The sequence below is a fragment of the Toxorhynchites rutilus genome, chromosome 2, assembly GCF_029784135.1.
Source record: "Toxorhynchites rutilus septentrionalis strain SRP chromosome 2, ASM2978413v1, whole genome shotgun sequence".
In the NCBI taxonomy this organism is placed as follows: Eukaryota; Metazoa; Arthropoda; class Insecta; order Diptera; family Culicidae; genus Toxorhynchites; species Toxorhynchites rutilus.
The window spans coordinates 239,798,147-239,804,703 of NC_073745.1; positions in this window are offsets into that span (position 1 = coordinate 239,798,147).

Genomic DNA, 6,557 nt, shown 5'->3' on the forward strand with positions numbered 1-6,557 from the left:
TCATCTAAACCGTTTAAAGGATACAAGCTCATACAATACACAGTTTATTCGGGGCTTCTATTTGATGTACCAAAAATGAAAAAATACAGATTTTGAACAATGAAATAATTCAATTCAAATGCAATTAATACACACAATCACAGTCCTATGTCAAGATCCCGTCCGTGCCCCTAAGCCCAGACCCATCATTGTTTTTTCATCGATTTTTTTTACATTGTTTTTAGTGCAATACACTAAACTCAGATCTCTACTGTAAACAAATGGACCGTTTGAAGCTAGCAACTGTCCAGAAACGTCCAGATTCGGCCAACAGAGATGTTTCGTTTCATCTGGACAACACAAGGACACACAACTCCAGAAGCTCGATTGAGATGTTTTAATGCATCCACCATATAATCCGGACCTGGCACCAAGCGATTAGCACCTTTTTCTTTCATTGCAAAATTTCCAGAGTGAAAAGAAATTGGGATCAAGAGAAGATACTAAAAATCTTGCTAGAGTTTTTCGCCAATAAGGACCAAGACTTCTATGATAGGGACATTATGAAGCTACCTTTAGAATGGCAACAAATTTTACAACAAAACGGTGTATATTTGGCCCAAATCGGACAATCCGAAGCATACCGTTTTGTCTCATATTCCGAACAGTCTCAAATCCCGAACACTTCATTTTTAAATGTAAATTTACTAAACTTTTATGTAATAAATAATTGAGTAATGAAAACACAGACATTCTTTGAGGTATAGGCTTCAGTTTGACATCATTTACAGGTATCGATACAGCCTATAATTTATAATATTAGACATTTGCAAAAAAGTGACAGTCAAAACCAATGATAAAATGTTTGCGTTAGCAAATTCCGTAAAAACAAGCATCGTTCATTTTTAAGTTTTTGTAGTTGTTTGAACTATTGTGTTTGTTGTTTTCATGTTAAGTGCTAGAAAATGTATGAACCTACAATAAATAGGTGAAAAAAAGTTATATTTTATGCAGAAATCTTCATTAAAATTAATATTGAAGTAGTGTTCGGAATTTGAATCAAGTTTCCACGCATAATTCAAGTTCCGAACACTTCATTTCCAAATGTAAATTTACTGAACTTTAATGTTATAAATAATTGAATAATCAAAACCCTGAAATTCTTTGGGTTATAGCCTTTATTTTAACATCATTTACAGGTATCGATAAAGGCTATAATTTATATTATTAAGTATTTGCAAAAAAGTGACAGTCGAAACCAATGATAAAATGTTTACGCTGGCAAATCCTGTAAAAAACAAGCATCGGTAATTTTTCAGTTTTTGTACTTTTTTCAACTATTTTGTTTGTTGTTTTCATGTAAGTGCTATAAATGGTAAGCATCTACAATAAATGGATGAAATGAAATGATATTTTATGCAGAAATCTGCATAAGTGTTCAGAATATGAATCAAGTTTCTACGCATGGTTCAAATTGCGAACACTTCATTTTTAAATGTGAATTTACTGAACTTTAATATTATGAATAATTTAATAAAATTCAGAACTCTGACATTCTTTGGGTTATAGACTTCATTTTCAGGAATCGATACCGATATAGCACCCTTGGTCCTGAGACCATGTAAACTGAAAGAAACAAATACAAAAGCAAAATCTAATTTCTTGCGAGCATAACATTTTTCCAAAAAAAAAACTAGCTAATTGACTTAAATTTGATATATCATGTGAATCGATCCGGTGGTTTAAAAATTATGGTTTTTAAAAAAAAAATATATTTGCTGTTCGGAATTTGAGACAAAGGTGTTCGGAATCTGAATCAGTGACAAAAATGGTGTTCGGAATTTGAGACAAAAGTGATTAAACATATTTTTAGTTTTCACCATGAATATCAAAAACATACAGCAATTTTATTGTAGTCAAATGAAAAAGAAGGGTCTATTGTATCAAAAAATCAAATTAATTTTGCGAAAGAGTACCATTTTGGGTAATGAAACACTGTTTAATGGACATCAAAGCTTAAGTGTTCCGAATTTGAGACAAAACGGTATTAAAAATAGTTGTGAATTTCACCCAAAAATAATGGATAACTTTTCCCCAACCTAATACAGTGGGGGAAAATCCTATAAGGGCACCTGGGTTTTCTGATAATTCTAGATATATAGTAGATAAAACCATTCCTTTTTTACGTAGTGATTACCTAATGACTAAATGTGTACTAACCTTGTTGTTTAAGTCATCATTGGTGCAAACATATTTTTTTTACCAAAACATTTTTAAAATTATGGTGCGAAATTCTCATAAGCGCAAATGGCATTTTAAATATTTTTCCACCAATATGTAAACATCTTCGCCATTTTTCAACACATCCTGGTAAGGTTGTAACGTGAGAATGAGTTAACCACAATCAGCTAAGCAGTGAAGTAGCGCAATTGAATTTAAAGCACGATGCCGAAAGGAAAGTTCTTGGACGAAACTGAGCGGAGATTACCAACCGAATTGAAGAATATTGGTTTAAGCAACCGGGATATAGCAAAGAGGATCGATAAAGGAGAAACAGTGGTCCGGAATTTTTTCAAGAAGGGCCCAAAATATGGCATCAGAAGGAAGAATAAAGGTAACTGCAAAATTTCAAACCGCGACCGGAACCGCATCATTCAGCTTGGGGAGACCGGAAAATTTAATGCTTCGGAAATAAAGCAAGAACTGGACCTTCCCATATCCAAACGACGTGTTTCCCAAATTTTGCGAGGATCTTGACATCTGGTTTACACGAAGAAGGCAAAGAAACCAAACCTCACCCCAAGGCACATTAAAGCAAGATTGGATTTCGCTAAACAGCACATGGATTGGAAGGCAGAGTGGGATGAAGTGATCTTTTCCGACGAGAAAAAATTAAATCTGGATGGTCCCGACTGCTGCGCGTATTATTGGCATGATCTACGAAAAAATCCCGAAGTGAAGTTGAGCAGGAATTTTGGTGGTGGAAGTCTCATGGTGTGGGCTGCGTTTTCGAGAAAAGGGAAGACTCCTATCGCCACTTTTTCGACAAGAATGAACTCCGACAACTTTGTAGAGCTACTGGACAGTGTTTTGGTGCCATTTACAGAAGACATTATGGACGACAACTTCATCTTCCAGCAGGATAATGCTGCCATTCACGTAAGCAAGAAATCATTGTCATGGTTTTCCGAAAGAAACATTCAGGTTATGGACTGGCCAGCTCGTAGTCCGGATCTCAATCCCATCGAGAATCTCTGGGGAATCCTGGCAAGGCGAGTCTACAGTGGTGGACGGCAATTTGCAACAGTTCGTGAGTTGGAGAGATGTGTAAGGGACGAGTGGAATAAAATTCCACATGAAATGTTGGATAATCTGATTGAGTCAATGCCAAACCGTGCCTATGAAACTATTCTGAAAAATGGCGAAGAATTTCTACCTTGAAAACACGTTTTTCTCATTCTGAATAACTGTTGAGAATAGGATTGGGACTTTTCTTGACAAGATAAACTTGATGTTCGAAGGTCATTTAAATCCCATGAAAATATTTTGGAAATATATATCTTACAGCCAAAATATACATGTGCGCTTATAGGAATTTCTCGCACTGTATATGTGCTCTTACCAAGAAATAACGGGGTATTGGTAAACAAAAACACTCAAAATATTAATGGCAATGGGAATGACTTCAAATAATTTAGGCTTGACAGCGAATGGGTTAAACGTAATAATTTGTTTTATCAAGAAGATTTTGACCCTCAGTATTATGATGAGTAAATGGTTATTTCTAAGGAAAACAAAAATTTTAATCTTTTTTCGATTAAATTTCGAAACAATCTTTTTTGCGAACGCTGGCCCACATTGTTAATCAGTGACGTATGCAACACCTTTCCAGATAGACATAATGTTCGTTCCCCTTCCGCGAAACCAAATCGTTGACATCCTTTCGAACAAATCCCAATCACCGTCGTCAATCGATGCTACGCCAAAATCGTTCCTCAGCTGATTTACCTCCAAATACTCCATCGACATAACAGCTGACATAAATACACTTCCATCCCCCATTTCCCGTCCCATCTGGGGACGGGAAAACGTGAGTTTGACTGATGCTTGTCTGTGTTCCCTAATAAAATTCATCCCCAACGTGTTCCCGACAGAGTTGCCCTCCACTGCGCAAGCGCGGTCATCATCCCCCGGTAACCCCATCGCACTTGCTGTTGTCCTAGCGCACCATCCATCCTTTGCCTGGAATCCGTCGTCGTCTGCCCGTCACCAACCGCAACAACACGACTGCTAAATCTGTAAACTTCTGTTGCGTATGTGATGGCATTTATGTTGGTGGCCTTTCGGTAGGCTGAGTTAGGAATTCGATTGTCATCGGCAGGGATTAGCGTTTAACCCAAATCAAAAATCGGTGTCGAATAGTGTATTAGTTTTTGTATTTTTCGCGAGTAGTTGGTGGTCCGTGTGAATGCTGCAGCAGGTGAAATTTGACGTTAGTTGAGAGAGGTCAATACAAAGTGCGATCCATGAATAAGTAAACAATCTGAAGCTAACAGGAGTGTCTCCCAGGGTTGCACACATTAACGCGTAAGGCTTCCATACTGTATACATTTGTAACTAATCATTCCATTTTGCGGTGTTGGATCTTCAGTTCATATACTGCGAAATATTGACTTACGAGTTCTGTTTAGTACCAAGCTAGACAACAGATAAAAACAGTGGTGTGAGAGCGCCAGACATACTGACGACGAGCATCCCGTCTGTGGTGAATATTGTGTGGGTGGTGAACATATCAAAGCGTCTGCCTACCGGTCGATTGTGAGTTTATTATAGCTGTGTTGTTGACGACTTATCACAACACCATGAGCTAGGTAAGAGATGAATAAATGCAATATATGGAATAAATAAATATTCTGTTGGGTTCTCGGTGAATTACGAAGAATGTAAAATTTTGTGCGACATTGAAACACTCTGTATTCAACCGAACTATGATTACACGCGTGAGGTATACATTTAGGCACATTCGTGAGTGCGTGAGCTCCACGTGGTGTTTATGTGCGGATGAACACAAACACAGATTAACCAGGGGAAAGATGTACCGAGAATCAGAGATGAATACGGTTGTGAAATGAATCCGAAAACGAGATTGGAGATGAACAAAGTTGTGAATGTATAAATGCGAACCGCGTGGAGTGCGTTCAGAGAACGTATTTTGAATGCCACTCTCAGAACGATGTTGATGCATTCCACCAATCATCACGAATTTACGAACAATTTTATAGTTTCATATTTTTTATTTAGCTGAAACTATGCCAACAAGTTCGACACTAGGTACGGTGTCATTTTACGATTTTAGTTTTTATAAATACGATAACAACTAATTTTATATATGAGTTTTCCACAGCAATTCGGGAATATATTGACACAAGTGTAACTTTTGAATAGGGCGTATCGATTTTGATAAGAGAAATCTTTCATAATTTATATCTCAAAAACTAGGAGTTGTACCGAAATTGTGTCTTAGAAAGAGTTATAAAGTATTAATGTTTAGACGTGAAAAAATATACACTGAGTAGAAAAATTAACACCCTTTTTTTATTTATAAAAAGAAACTCAATTTGTGATATCTAAAATATGTATTTTTGAATGTTTTTAAAAATATTTTCATATAAAATAGAAGTGATGTAGAAAATTCAAAAAATAAGTACAAGATGGTAACTATTTTTGACGAACTTTGTGGAACATCGAATTTCCACGAACTTCCGAAACTTTGAATTTTTGTATGTTAACAATCAACTTTAGCCACAAATTCTGAATTTTGATTTGATTAAAAACAAAAATTATCATTATCAATCTTCTTCTAAATGTAGCCATTCTCGAGACATTTAAAAAAATATTTCTAATTTATTGTCTTTTTTATAGTAAATAGGCCATTTTAATATGTTTGTCGTGTTATACCGTCATGTTCATGAAATTTTATGAATTTTCTTTTAATTTCCAACAATTTTTCCAAATACATGATTATGTTGCAAATATATGTTTAACACTCCTATACTCGCGCATTGGTCTGTCAGACCGAGAAATCAATAATTCGTTAATTTCTCAGAAAATATCAACACTACGACTTTGCGATTCCCTCTAGCTTCGTTATTCGTCGTTCGTCATCGTTTAGCGTGTCGCATGTGTTGGTACCAAGAGGACGAGTGCCACTTTTTTAACACTTTCGGTCTGACACACCGACGCGAGTATAGGAGTAACTTTTTTGGACAAGTGCCTTTTTTCATATTCTAGAATATTGTTAAATGAAATGTAAAAATTAATGTTAGTGGCGTGGAATATTTATAGAATATAGTGTATAAGATCATTACCGGACTATTCTTATTTGATTTCAGTCCCTTTTGTACCTGAATTGAACGGATCCATATATAATATTAACTATTCGTCGTTAGATTCATACGTTCAAAATTAAAATATAAATGTTTGACTTTCTATAGTTATTCGCTGAATATAATGGTCATACATATACACACTTGTGAAAGAATTTCACTTGTGGAAGAATTGTAAACAGTAAACTATGA